Below are 14,353 nucleotides of genomic sequence, written 5' to 3' on the forward strand. Positions count from 1 at the left end.
CGCCAGATAAGTACAAACGTGTAAGGGAGGAATTCAAGGTAATGCAGGAGATGGGTATGTCGCCCATCGAAAAGACCATGGTCTAGTCTGTTGCACGTAGTACCTAAGTAAAAACGGCGAGATTAGGCCATGCGGAGACTACAAGCGATTAAACGCGATAACGAAGTCGGATCGTTATCCCGTGCCGCGTTTACATGATTTTGCTTATCAGTTGGATGGTAAGACTATTTTTACTCGACTTGACGTTATTAGAGCCTACCATTGTATACCTATTTTCCCGGACATTGAAAAGGACATTTTTGACATTGAAAAGACTGAAAAGACTTTTTGAATTCCCAATGATGACTTTCGGTTTACGTAACGTAAGTCAAACTTATCAACGGTTTGACCATTCGGTACTTCAAGGTTCTGATTTTTTATTTACGTTTGTCGATGACGTAATAATAGCTTCGGAGTCGGCAGAACAACATAAAGAACATTTACAAAAAGTTTTTCAACGTTTTAGTAAATTCGGTTTATCTAGTAATCTCAGTACATACAATATGTAAGAATGGTACGCAAAATCGAATTTATTAAAAATTATCCTAAGCCTAAAACGATTGATGAGTTACGTCGCTTCTTAGGAATAATAATAATAATAAATCTTTATTTGTTGCAAAAAAATACAATTTTGCTTAAAATTACCCTCGACCCCCAAACTAGGACAGCCCGTGACATGGGGGTCAGTCTCTTCCCAGTTGTGCATTGTAAAATGTCAAATAACAAACATCAACATAATATTTTAAGGTCTGACAATGGAAGTTATGCAACAAATTATGAACACAAAAACTATTTTATATATAATTTAGGGCGTGTGTTTGTGTGTGTATACGGTGTCTGTGCGTGAGTATGTGTTTAGCTTTTTATTTATCAAATGCTATACCTAATATAAGTAGTGGTTATCGAATAAGATTTTCAGTAGCTTCGTAATTTAGGTTTCTTAACATGTTCTTGAGTTTATGTCTAAGTTCATATATATTACAATGCATAATTTTAAGTTTTGTGTTAATATTTTTGAAAAGATATCGTCCCAAATAGTTATATTGGCGTTGTGCAAATGAACTTTTTGTTCGGGGAATGTGTATTACAGGTCGACGTCGGAGAGTAAATAATGAAGTTCCGGGATAAGATAAACGAGCGTACGGTCACCATCATAAGTGATCACCGCCGCCCACATTATCTTGCAACACCAGAGCAATTACGGGTTGCCGGCCTTTTAAAGAGGTATACGAATTTTTTTGAAGGTGCTCATTTCGTATCGTTCTGGAAAAAAATAAACCGCATAAGGAAGCTGATTCTACAGATTGGTTATACGTGGAAAAAAGTTCCTTGAAAACCGCACTAAAGCGTGGAAGAACGCCACACATCCAGATGGGAGGGATATCCTAATCTATGGCGTGTCGGTGTAATTCAGCTTCAGGAATCAGGTCAAACAATTGGATATGCTGATTGTGTCATTTTCGTATCTAGGAACGTGATATTTGACCAAATTTCTCTCCAATATCACAGTAACGTCATTTCTGTCTTTCGCTGAAGTTCAATACTCGATTCCCACTCGAAGGTACTTCTAATCACATCTTTTTCAGATGTCCTCGACTGACTTTTCTCTATGATCTTCTTCCTCCTGATATCACTTGACGCACTGACTGCAAATCCTTACCCTCCTTTGTAGATATTCTTTGATCATTCATAAAACAAAATAACATCAAACTTTAGTTTGTCTTTTGACCAAATAGGTAACCATTGTGTAAACATATTGTTATTTTTAAAGTTCACTTTTGCGATTAATTAAACAAATCTAATTAGTACATTGTTGATATCTTTTTTGTTTTTGTTATAGATAACCAATGATATCTGTGGTGAATCGTCTCAGCTTTAACTAATTTTTTACTTTCTAACCATGCCCTTGTTCGTTCACGAAGCCCGCTTAATAAAGCAGGATTTATTATAATATATATGTCTCGACAGTGGCGAAATTTATAAGGAAACGCTATCAACCCAAACAGATAATTTAACTTAATGGTGTAAGGTCACTCACTCACTTTTACTGTTGTGTTTTGATAGTTATCAAAACAGTATGTTTACACACGAAATCATATTTTAAATAAAACCCGGCACTCAAATGCGTGTTATTACTACTTACTTTACTTCCTCAGTTATGAGTAAAATATGCCAAATATTAGGTATTCTAAAATACGCCTCACCACCACGAGACAATCAGGGTGTAATAGAAAACACTCATACAGCCTGTATTTTTTGTTATAGAAAGCATTTTATAAGTTATCCGCTAGTTATGGCATCGTTAAAGTTAATGTTTCATTAACGGCCGTTTTCAAAAGCCCATCTATCCTTAGTTTAACTTACTGAGGTAGACAAATCTATCCTTTTACGCTTACTTAAATTTCAGTAACCTATGTACATAGAGCATTGGACATAACTATCAATAGGTAAGATCTTGTTATTGCGGTGACAGCAATGTATCCGTTACTAGAGATACGTTATTGAATACGGCTGTAAATCACGTGCAATCTTAGACTGTCAAACTGAACATGAAAGTGACGGTATTATATTAATAATTATTTAGCCGCTATCTGAGGATACAGTGTATTATTGAGTTATCTCCTCATGGGCCATGATTAAATCAAATGAGTAATTACACGTCCGTTATTTATTAACAAACACTCGTCTAATGCGCAACGGGGCCCGGAGACAACTGACTCGCGACTCGTCATTTGCACACGTCGACAGCTACCCCACAACATCCCCCTACTTAAAAAAAAACTTATACATGATTAATGTTACTTAATATTTTTCGTTTTCACATTAAACATATTACATAATAAACATTTTTTCAAATATTTTCTGTTTACACATTACACATATTACATACTAAACATTACACATAAAAATACAATTAAACTAATTATACAACAGAGGGTTGTTGTTGCACGTGTATCGGTTGCGCAACGTGCATCACTTGTCTCCTCAACCAATTTTGCATTTTGGCTCTACAGTACCTTTTCATTCCATACAGAACCACGATGAAAAGTAGCACCGTGATAACTATTAATACAATTCCTAATGTATTCAGTTTGTTTTCTACACTCTCTTGCACCGTAGTTACTTGGGCCTGGGCCAAAGCTACATTATTTTTAACTTCTTTAGTCTTATAATTGCCTATTTTATAAATAGTGCCCTGTGCTTCCCCGGGCCGTAAAAAGAATAGGGTAGTCCCAGGCCCAAGGGTGTCGTAAGAGGCGACTACGGGCTTATTGAAAGTGGGAGAGTCACGCTACCGTCTTTTGACGCCAGCACAATCGGGCCAGACTCGTCCGGGCTACTTACCACACTCGCACAGAATACCGGCGTGAAGTAGCGGCTTAATGCCGCTATGTTTCGCATAGGTAAATGTCGAGGACCGGAGGCCACCCCCCCCCCTTCCCCCCAACAAAATATGAGAGTGGTATTAAAGCAGAAATTACCCCAGGAGGGTACCGGCTCTAGTACAGCCGGAGAATCCCTCCCCGAGCATTCGCACTCGGGCTGCCCCTCGTATTCTGGGGAGGGCACAGTACCGCGTATGTCACTGGACAAACAGAGCAGCAACGCCACGGCACCCCGCTCCACGCTTAATGTGGACTTTTGTAACATCAGGGGAATTCACTCCAACTTAAACGCCGTCCACCACCACCTTGAGACGGCGCAGCCGGCCTTGTGTTTCCTTACGGAGACGCAGATATCTCGACCTAGCGATACGTCATATTTAACGCACCCCGGGTACAATATTGAGCATAATTTTTTGCCTCATGCCGAGGTATGTGTGTACGTTAGGGAGGATATCTGTTGTCACCGTCTCGGCAATTTTGAGAGTAGGGACCTGTCTACTCTCTGGCTCCGCGTAGATTTAGAGGACCGCGTCCGCATCTATGCGTGTGTTTACAGATCCCATAGTGGTAACGCAGAAACCGATCATCTCATGGGCTGCGTCCAAGCGGCAATTGAAGACGTGCTTGCACAGATCCCCTCCGTAGTCTTGGGTGATTTCAACGGGCACAATGCCGAATGGCTTGGATCACGTACCACAGACTACGCAGGGCAATCTGTGTACAATTTTGCATTGGCGTATGGTCTGTCCCAATTGGTTGAGTCGCCTACGCTGCTCCCGGATGTAGATAGCCACATGCCGTCCTTATTAGATCTTCTGCTGACTACACATCCCGATAGTTACCAGGTCTTTGTCGACGCCCCTCTCGGACCATTGCCTGGTAACCAATCGTAAGCAAAATGTCTATTTGTAAACATTTTACATTTTCTTGGTTTATGATTAGTTATAACTTTATGCCAATTTTATTTGTAAGACGGATAGTGTATAACAACGACAATTATTGGTACATATAACATTAAATAAATAATAACAATATTATTGCTTTAAATGAAATGAATGTATGAATTTATATATTTGAAGGTTATAATGTATGTATGAAAGGAATAATGAAAGTGGACAAAGCGAAAGAAGTATGTAAGGATCGTAGCAAGTGGAAAGAAGTGGTCTCTGCCTACCCCTACCGGAAAGAGGCGTGATTTTATGTATGTTTGTACCTACATTCTTTGAATAATTAATATGGCACGAATAAATATTATGAACTTTGAAACTGGTATTTGGATCTCATAGATAATTAAGTCTTACGCAACTTAGCCAATACCGTCGCGTAGGCAAGTGGTAACTATCGGATTGCCCAAATGCTGCGTTTGAGGTAATATTGATATAACGGTATCTCTCGAAATAAAGTACATTGTTTTAGCAAAAGGCCAGGTTTGAAAAATAAAACTCGGAACTGTTGGGCCAAATTTACTTCAAAGTTCCCTCTCGTATTATAAATTGGATTTTTTTTTAAACAAAACTTGTAAAATCACTTGACTCTCAAGTGGGAGATGTCAAGCACCAACTTCGTAGAATTGTAAATGTTGTGTGTTTACTCACCATTAACCTTTTTTTATGTTCATTTTTATATCCTTTAATTCTATCCTTAAGTTCTGTAGCACGACTTATAAATTGTAGTTGACTATAAATGGAATTATTATATATAAACTTAGTACTTAAATAATCTAAAATTTTTATATGTGTAATTCTGTTGGTGGTTCGAATAAAATAAATTCAAATAAAAAAAGAAAGGAAATTCTTTGATTTTGCACTACGATAATGAATCTTCGCATGTGATCGAGTTTTTGAAAAAAAACTCGACAAATGCCATCGCGCAATTAACTTTTTTTTAACAAATATGGCTCCACCCGGCTTTTTTTCCAAAACTAAAATTACCACTTCGTGCCACCCGTTTTCATTCAGTAGAAGACATAAAGGAATATTCGCGACGAGAAATAAACTCAATCCCGATAAAAGCATTTAAAAAATGTTTTTTTAAATGCTTATCATTCATCTACATCATTTACGATGTTACGTAAAACCTCCTAAAGCCATAGTAGCCTTCATGTAATTCAACGAGAATTGGAATTAGGGTGTAGACGGGCGATTTTACAAAAAAAAATTGATTGAAAGGCCGCCCTTCACGAAATTCGTCATGTAAAGAAACCCTCTCTCAAATTCAGCAAACCATCGCCTCACTGTGCTCAAGCAAGGTGCTTCTCTTCCAAAAGCATTTGGAAGACGAGCGGAGAGAGAGATCTTTTAAAATTATAAAAAATCATCGCTCTAAAATCTTTTCGACTTAATTCCATTTTCGTTGCGTACGTAAAACTTTGATGTGTGATAAAAAACAATTGATAAGTGATTTCCCGCCAATTGTTTTCTTTATTACTAAGAAGGTTGCAATGTTTCAAAAAACATTGGAAATACAAACAGTTCCGATTAGCTAGAAAACGTAAGTTCAGATGCCGTCTGAAGGAGACTTGCTGAAAGAAACCTGACTCCAAAAAGAACTGCAACAGGCCTAGCATTAAGGTGGCCCACCGTCGAGCACGACTTGAATTTGCTCAAGATCATAGAGAATGGACGTTAGAGCAGTGGGATAATGTTCTCTTCATTGATGAGACCATGGTGTCTACATGGAAGACCATGATAGACATGACCGACACGAGTATATCGTCGCCCGAGAACGTTATTCTCAGTGTTGCACCGAGGAAATTGTTGCATAAGGAGGAGGATCTGTAATGGGCTGGGGCGGCTGTATGCGCAGTTAACGAGATAACTGCGCATACAGCCTTTAGTTTTCATCGAACCGACGGGTAGTGGCCGTGAACGTGGATTAATTTCTCATAGTAGCAATGAATGAATGACCAGCATTACTGAAATCCTCGCACAGCATGTTGTATCTTACGGAGGATGTATCGGACGGAATATGCAGTTAATGCATGATAATGCGGGGCCTCATGTTGCTCATGTGATTACCCAGAATCTATGCGACGTCGGCACTTATACAATGGACACTTATGGGATTAGTTGAAACAGCGAGCCCGGGACCTACCTGCGCCAGCAAGACTTCCAGAGCTGCGCATAGCAATTGAAGAGTGGAATGCATTTCCCCAAGATTTCGATGACAAGGATGCTGGCAGATATCCAAGCAACGGGAGGTAATACTGAATAAAAAAACTAACTTGAATTTTAGCTTTATTTCTAGCTTTCTTTTTTCATTGTATTTTACGATTACTTACAAGGTTACGATTGTTAACGACTGAGAAACTACTCTTTATTTAACATTTAATTGATACATCCCAAGGAATTTCCTTTCATCGGCTTGATTCTTTGGCGTTGCGTATAGATCTCGGTTCTCTCTGCATCTTCCACCGCATTTGTCATCGGGAGTGCTCAGAGGAGCTGTTCGGGTTTATTCCAGCTGCCGAAATCCACCACCGGACATTACGTCAAAATGCAAAATACCACCCGCATCCACATCAAGTTGACGTCTGGAATTCTACAACCGCGCGTTACTGTCCAGTATAGTAATTTTAATGACCTGCATGTGTACCAGTGGGAGGCTCCTTTTCACAGGATGCCGGCTAGATTATGGGTACCACAACGGCGCCTATTTCTGCAGTGAAGCAGAGTGAAATTACAGGCCAAATGAGACTAAATATCCTATGTCTCAATGTGTCGAACGCAATTGTAGAGCCGCTCAGAGTTTTTGGGTATTTCAAGAATCCTGAGCGACACTGCATTATAATGGGCAGGGCGTATCAATTACCATCAGTTGAACGGCCTGGTCGTCTTGTCCCGTATTATAAAATAATGTGTTTTAGAAATTGAGGATAGATTTAAGTGGAACTTTTGTATGGAATTGCTTATCCAGGGTTATTATTTATTATAACAATATATATCGACGTCAAATAGGTACACTCAGTATACCTCTGTCGCTATGCGCAAATTCGTTCAACTACCGCCCATTTATATACCTTTCCCTTTCTTCTCTCCCGTTATGAATGTCAATTATCAACCCGATACCCGATTCGCGTCTGCCAACATGGTTTCCGTTAGAATAGCTTAGCGTTGACAGTGAAGAACCACACATCCTGGGTTATGATGATAATATGTTGTGTGGTGTGCTATGGCGGAATTACTCTGCATAGAATGCGTACCGCAGTTTAATAACAACTAAGTTGATTTAAATTAGTTATCTATGCCAATACCAAAAAGACTGCTTTTGTAACGTATCCCCGAGTATCGGTTCCAAATCACTCCTCTGACTGCCACAACCTGTATCGGCTTACTCGGCGTCGATCTCTAAAAAGCTTGGAGTTCGGTAGGACGAGACAGTACTCCACTTCAAGACACCGCATTTTTTTATGGAGAGAGGACAAATGAGCATAAGTGTATTCTCTTGCGACCGCAGGATTCACAGGAGCGTTGCCGGCCTTTAAAGGTGTACGAGCGAGGTTTTATTGAAGGTACCCATGTCGTATCGTCCCGGAAATACTACACAAGGTTCCGGAAATTCCACAGTTCGTAGTAAGTATTAATTTATTTATTTGGGTTCACCAACAGATTATACACTAATACTAGCTTATAAAAATAACAAAATAAGTATAAAAAATTATGGTGTAAATCCAATTACAGGTAAACCGGCATGCATTTTTGAGTTGCACAAGTGCGGGGTTGCAAGTTTATAATGAAAAAATATTGTATTGTACTATTATAATGTAGAAGTGAACGAGTGAAAAAAACAACTAAAAATTAAATTTTGGATATAAATCAAAACAATGCTTATTTTATGTGTGTTTTTGCACTGATAAATTGATGCAATAATTTTTTGTAATGATGAGGAGTGGATGTCAACACGAGTAGTCTTGAAAAGATTATTGTGCTCCCGGCAGATCCTTTCTAAAACACTATTAGCAGTTAGCACCGAGTTCAGTTCTATATACCAATGAAATTTGTGAAACGTGCACTTTCGCGTGGCACTGAAAATTTAATTTTGGCTAGGATATTGGGACAGCCTAATTTGTGACTTAAAATTTTGTATAGAAACATTTGATCACCCAGAGACGATTTTCTAGTGGCGCTATATTAAAGAAATTTAATCTATCGTTATAAGAGGTTAATTCGAACTGTTTTTTTTTTCATGTACTGACAGCAAAAAAAGAAAGCGTTTCTAGATTCTTTCCATTCTTTTGATAGGATCCTTATAGAATGGATACCAAACGGTGGAGCCGTATTCTAATGGGCTACGAATTGGAGCACAATAAACCATTTTAAGAGCTAAACATGATTTAAACGTTTTGCAATTACGCCAAACAAAGCCTAAAAATTTGTAACATTTATTGATTGTTGTGTATGTGGAAGTAAGTTCCGTGAAACCGCACTGTGGAGGATCGCCACACATCCAGATGGTGAGAATGATATTCTAATTTGAAGCGTGTCGTGCGAAGGTGGATCTCGACGACAGGACTCAGCTCCAACAGCTCTTCGGAACGGAACACTCCGTAATAAATGCGGTAGATGACACATAATGAAGCGACGGCTCTACGCAACGCCAAGTGATCTAGCCGTTCATAGAGCACTGGGCCCCTAACAATTCAAGCTCTGCGTTGTACGCGGTCAAATGGTTCGAGCTGATACTGGGGTGCGCCAGACCAGAGATGACAGCAATACTCCATGTGTGGCCGGACCTGCGCTAGAATGTATCAATCAATTAACGGCTGCAGTATTCCCGAACCGATACGATTCAGGAACATTCAAGGATAGAACACAATACACAGGAATAGTATTACAAAGGCTAATTATGTGCAATGTATGGCAATGCTTTTTCTACGGCCATGAAATAAATAAACATATACTTATTACACAAATAAAATTTGAAAAACAACAAAACTTTATGAACGATGCGGGGCTCGAACCCACGACCTCCGGCGTTCCGTGCCCATGCTCTAACCAACTGAGCTAACCGTTCGAGTTATGAACGATGCGGGGCTGGAACCCACGACCTCCGGCGTTCCGTGCCCATGCTCTAACCAACTGAGCTAACCGTTCGAGTTCAGTTGTTAAGTTGTTGTCACTCAAATTGTTTAAAAATATATTTATTTAAGTGCAGATAAATAATTTATAAAAGCGCGAATGGTGGGCGCTGTCAACTGCGCATACGCGATGTCAGACGACCCCTAAAGCCCAGTGGTTAGTGACCCTGCCTACTGAGCTAGAGGTCCCGGGATCGTATCCCGGTAGGTGCAAACATTTATATGATGAATATGAATGTTTGTTTTCAAATCATGGATGTTTATTTGTATGTTTAAGTATATAATATATTGTATTAAATATATCGTTGTCTAGCACCCATAGTACAGGCTATGCCTAGTTTGGGGCAAGATAATTTGTGTAATTGTCAATATTATTATTATTTATATCAACCATTGACTTCACACAAGTTCGTGTGCTTTTTCTGAATGAGCTTTACAAGTTGATAAAAGTTTTATCTTGCACAAAATACAATAAACTTTAGCAATTCCATGAAACTATTTAAAGATTACCAATGACCAGTAGGATTGAATAGTTTTGTGTTACGGTCTGAGGGTTCGTATTGAGTAAATTACGAAATAGAAGTAGAAAAATATAATGAAACAATCACACAGTGTTTACAATTATCCAAAGGATATTCATATATTTATTTCTTTTCATAATAGGCGTTAGGTATATTGTCCTAAATAAACGAAAGATTGAGGCAGTATATACACAGGATAGACAGTAACACCTTTTACATCTGATATAAGCACTATACAACTTTACATTATGTGAAAATACAAGCTTTTAAGTATACAAGAACTATATATCTCACTGTTCTGTTTATACATACTACTTATATGTATCTTTGAAATACGTATTACTATCGCCTATTATCGTAACTGTTATGCTACAGCTTAGAACATCACTCTCAACACAAGAAGAGGATTAGCTTTTTTAAGTGATCACCGCTGCCCTCTCCCTCTTTCAATATTGTATTATGAGCGATATTGCTAGTTAAGAACTACCTAAGCAATGTAAGGATCTCGCTTGCTATTAACAATTGAACAAACATGTTTAAACGTACGTAGAAGTCGAAGTCGAAAGTAGAAGTCCTTAGAATGTCAAATTAATTTATTCTCAGCTATGAGCAAAACTCGCTGAACATGGAGACAATATATTTTGATGTGAACTATAGTAACACGGCACGTCAGTACGTCTAATTAGGCCTGCGAGTTTATATAGATAGCTAGGTAATTAATAATATTATTCAGACATGCTCTACAAATAGTGAGTTAACGACTTGATATATTAGAGACTCATAAAAAACAATAATATTTGTGTTATTGAGCGAAGCGATGCTGAGCGGAGGTCCCACCGGGTGACTCTAATTGATTTCTGTGTAAATTTGTTTCTCGGCCATTTCTGGACCGATTTTAAAAATTGTTGAACTCCTAGAAAGCTTTCGAAATTTTCTAGGTTATTGACATAATTTTGAATTTCGACTTGATTCAATTATTATAATAAAAAACAAAGATGATTTACAAATTATTCTAAATTAGCACGCGCTATTTATATTTATTTAAAATGAGCCGATTGATCAAATCACAATGTGTTTTAATTGTTACACTGCTATCCTTTGATCATTTTCGAATGTTCATGATCTATAAACTAAGTCTGTGTACAAAAGTACACAGACTTAGTTTACCTCGCTTCGCTCAAATATACGCCGCAGCGAAGCGGTATGACGAGCGACTGCGGCATCCTAGTATATATTAATTCTATATTTACACCGATGGCTTCACCGACCGCTAACGAATATTAAACAGGCTACGCACAGATGCACTAGACATTTCAAGACGATGCAGATGACTACATAATATGATCTACATACTAGAGAATATGTCCCACGCTGAATGTTTGTTGAAGCTGTTTCAACTCCCATCTCCTGTTTCAAGTCTATGCTACAAGCACGGACTAGTAATAGAATAAGGACTCCGTGTCACCTTATATAACAGTGTAGCACTAAAACAAGCCGATTAACGTGTAAATATATAGCCCCACGCACACACTTACACTACTACAGGCCGATAGTCTGCCATTATGAGTGACAGATCAGTTTGCGTCTCAATAAAATATTTTAAAAATGCCGTCGTGCGTTGTAAAAGTGTAAAAACGATACTATATAAGTATTTGTGTCCATATATGATTATTTAAGGGTGAAAAAATTTTGTAACTAGTATCCCCCGTAACCGCACACACACACTAGCATTACGGTGTTTCACTTGCTAATACCACGGCGTGGAGTTCTTCTTTTTTTGCTCGTCCGGGGCTAAAAGTTTGCATTAAGAACATACTGCTTTGATAACTCACAAAATACAAAAGTAAAGTGAGTGAGTGATATTAATTTAATTATATTTTGTCTATTTAACTGGTATCAACATAACTGGCAACTTGTTATAAAAATTGAATGAATGTGATGTGTCAGTGTGCAGAATACCTTCTTCAGTACGTAGACATTTTATATTACTGTCTGTCTGTCTGGCTATGGTCGTTTACTTTGCAGCCAGCAGTACATTTCAGCGTTTTCACATCTAGTTATGTTTCTTCTACAGATAAATTCTACACAAAAATTTCTCAAAATAAGCGACATCACATAATTTTATCTAGATACGAGAGTGTAATACCGAAGCCCAACATTATAATTGTTTCTAGTTTATTGCATAATGCCATCCATGCTGCATTATAGTTACTTTTTTCCTAAGAAACTATGGTGGGTCTACTTTATATAAAAAAAACTTCATAATTATTACAATCCGAAACATCAAAGAGCAATAATAGATATGTTCATACCAGATGCTACCATGCTAGGCAATGACGGCTATGAAAATGTCGACAAAAATTTAACTTTATATTATGATCAATTGACCCAAACTAACACAGTGTCATACAAATAGCGAGTGTAAGACGTAGCTTGTCACATACTAAACTAATATTCCCGGACTGTTTTTAATGGTAATCTAACAGCAAGAGACTATCTAGACGTATAAATTATCTAAGGTCATAAATGTCAGTTTACAATTTTCCAAGTTTATTTCTACGAGTGTGTAAAAACAATTGTTAGGTACATCTCACACCAAAATAAATAATAACAATATTATTGCGTTAAAATTTATAAATTTATATATTTGATGTCAATGTACTATTTGCTAATTATTATGGCACGACTAATTATTATGAACTTTAAAACGGAAGTTTGTATCTGAGAGGCAAGTGGTAACGATCGGTATGCCCCAAATAATGCATGTGAGGTAATATTCATATAACGGTATCTCTATTTACCACAGCTAGGCAAAGGCCTCTGCGGTTTACATAAAGCTAGATTATTACTTAAAACAACTATATAAAATGGTCATTTTATTATATATTTTGATCATATATATTTTACAATATAGTAGATTTAGCACTATCGTAACAAGAACTTGTTCCTGAAAGGATAATACAGGAACTATTAATAATAATATTTTTCGTTTACCATTTTAATATTATATCACACAGCAATGTTTTAAATAAAGAATTAGAGCTAAGCCAAATGCGCAAATGTTTTTGAAGTTATACTTCTTTTGGCGCGTTATGAAAAAAAGATGAGAGTGAAATTTCAAGATCACTGTAACATAAAAGCAACAGGTTGAAGTTGGTTCCTAAAATTTTCTAACGTTTGCATCATTCGTTATTTTTTTTTTTTTGGTTTCTTCGTCCATTATTAGGACAGGCAAAGGGTTCAAGCCCATACAGCCGTATTCATTATTTCATAATTAATTGTCAAAGCCATCTTTGCAAGATTTTTACAAAAATTTTCTTTCTAAAAACGTTGAATAGCACGAGGAATAAATTACTTTAATGATTTTTGCTCCGTTAGGCCAAAGAAGTATAACTTCTTGCGTGCATATAAGTACACACACACTTTCAGTAGATCATCGTAAATTACGCAGCTAACGACACAAAATTTTAGGTCATAACACAAATATAATATAATAAAAATATCTGATCATTGGTTACTTCACTGATGCCATTCCGCATGCATTTGGAATGTAACATGTATTACATTATTAATTGGATTAATTATATTAAAAAAAAAGAATTATATAAAAATAATATCTAACAAATATTAAATGCAACTTAGTTAATTATAACGAGAATATCGAAAGGTACGAATTTGTGACATAAATAAATGGAGGCGGTTAATATGATCAGTCAAATTAACTTATAGTAGAACTAACAGGTAGTTGGTAAAGGTAAATAAATTCACCAATCCCTATTCAAAATATATCGTTTGCAAACTGACGGCACCCCGCTGATGTCGCGCATATGTGTATTTTGCAAAGTTCTACATTCACTGACATATATAAGGGCTTTCTGGCAGTCATATTCACAAGATACCGGACTTAAACTAAAGATTGGAAAGCCATGGACACGATTGCAAGTGTGCAAAAACATCTGCAAGCATTTAAAGTTAGCGCCATTTAACACTTATACATTAATCAATCATTTACCAGTGGGAGTCTCCTTTTCACAGGATGCCGGCTAGATTATGGGTACCACAACGGCGCCTATTTCTGCCGTGAAGCAGTAATGTGTAAACATTACTGTGTTTCGGTCAGCAGGGCGCCGTAGCTAGAGAAATTACTGGGCAAATGAGACTTAACACCTTACGTCTCAAGGTGACGAACGCAATAATTGTAGTGCCGCTCAGAATTTTTTAGCTTTTCAAGAATCCTGAGCGGCACTGCATTTTCATTACCATCAGCTGATCGTTCTGCTCGTCTCGTCCTATATTTTCATAAAAAACCAATGCCCTCAATCTAACAACCT

The sequence above is a fragment of the Leptidea sinapis genome, chromosome 1 (genome assembly GCF_905404315.1).
Source record: "Leptidea sinapis chromosome 1, ilLepSina1.1, whole genome shotgun sequence".
Lineage (NCBI taxonomy): Eukaryota > Metazoa > Arthropoda > Insecta > Lepidoptera > Pieridae > Leptidea > Leptidea sinapis.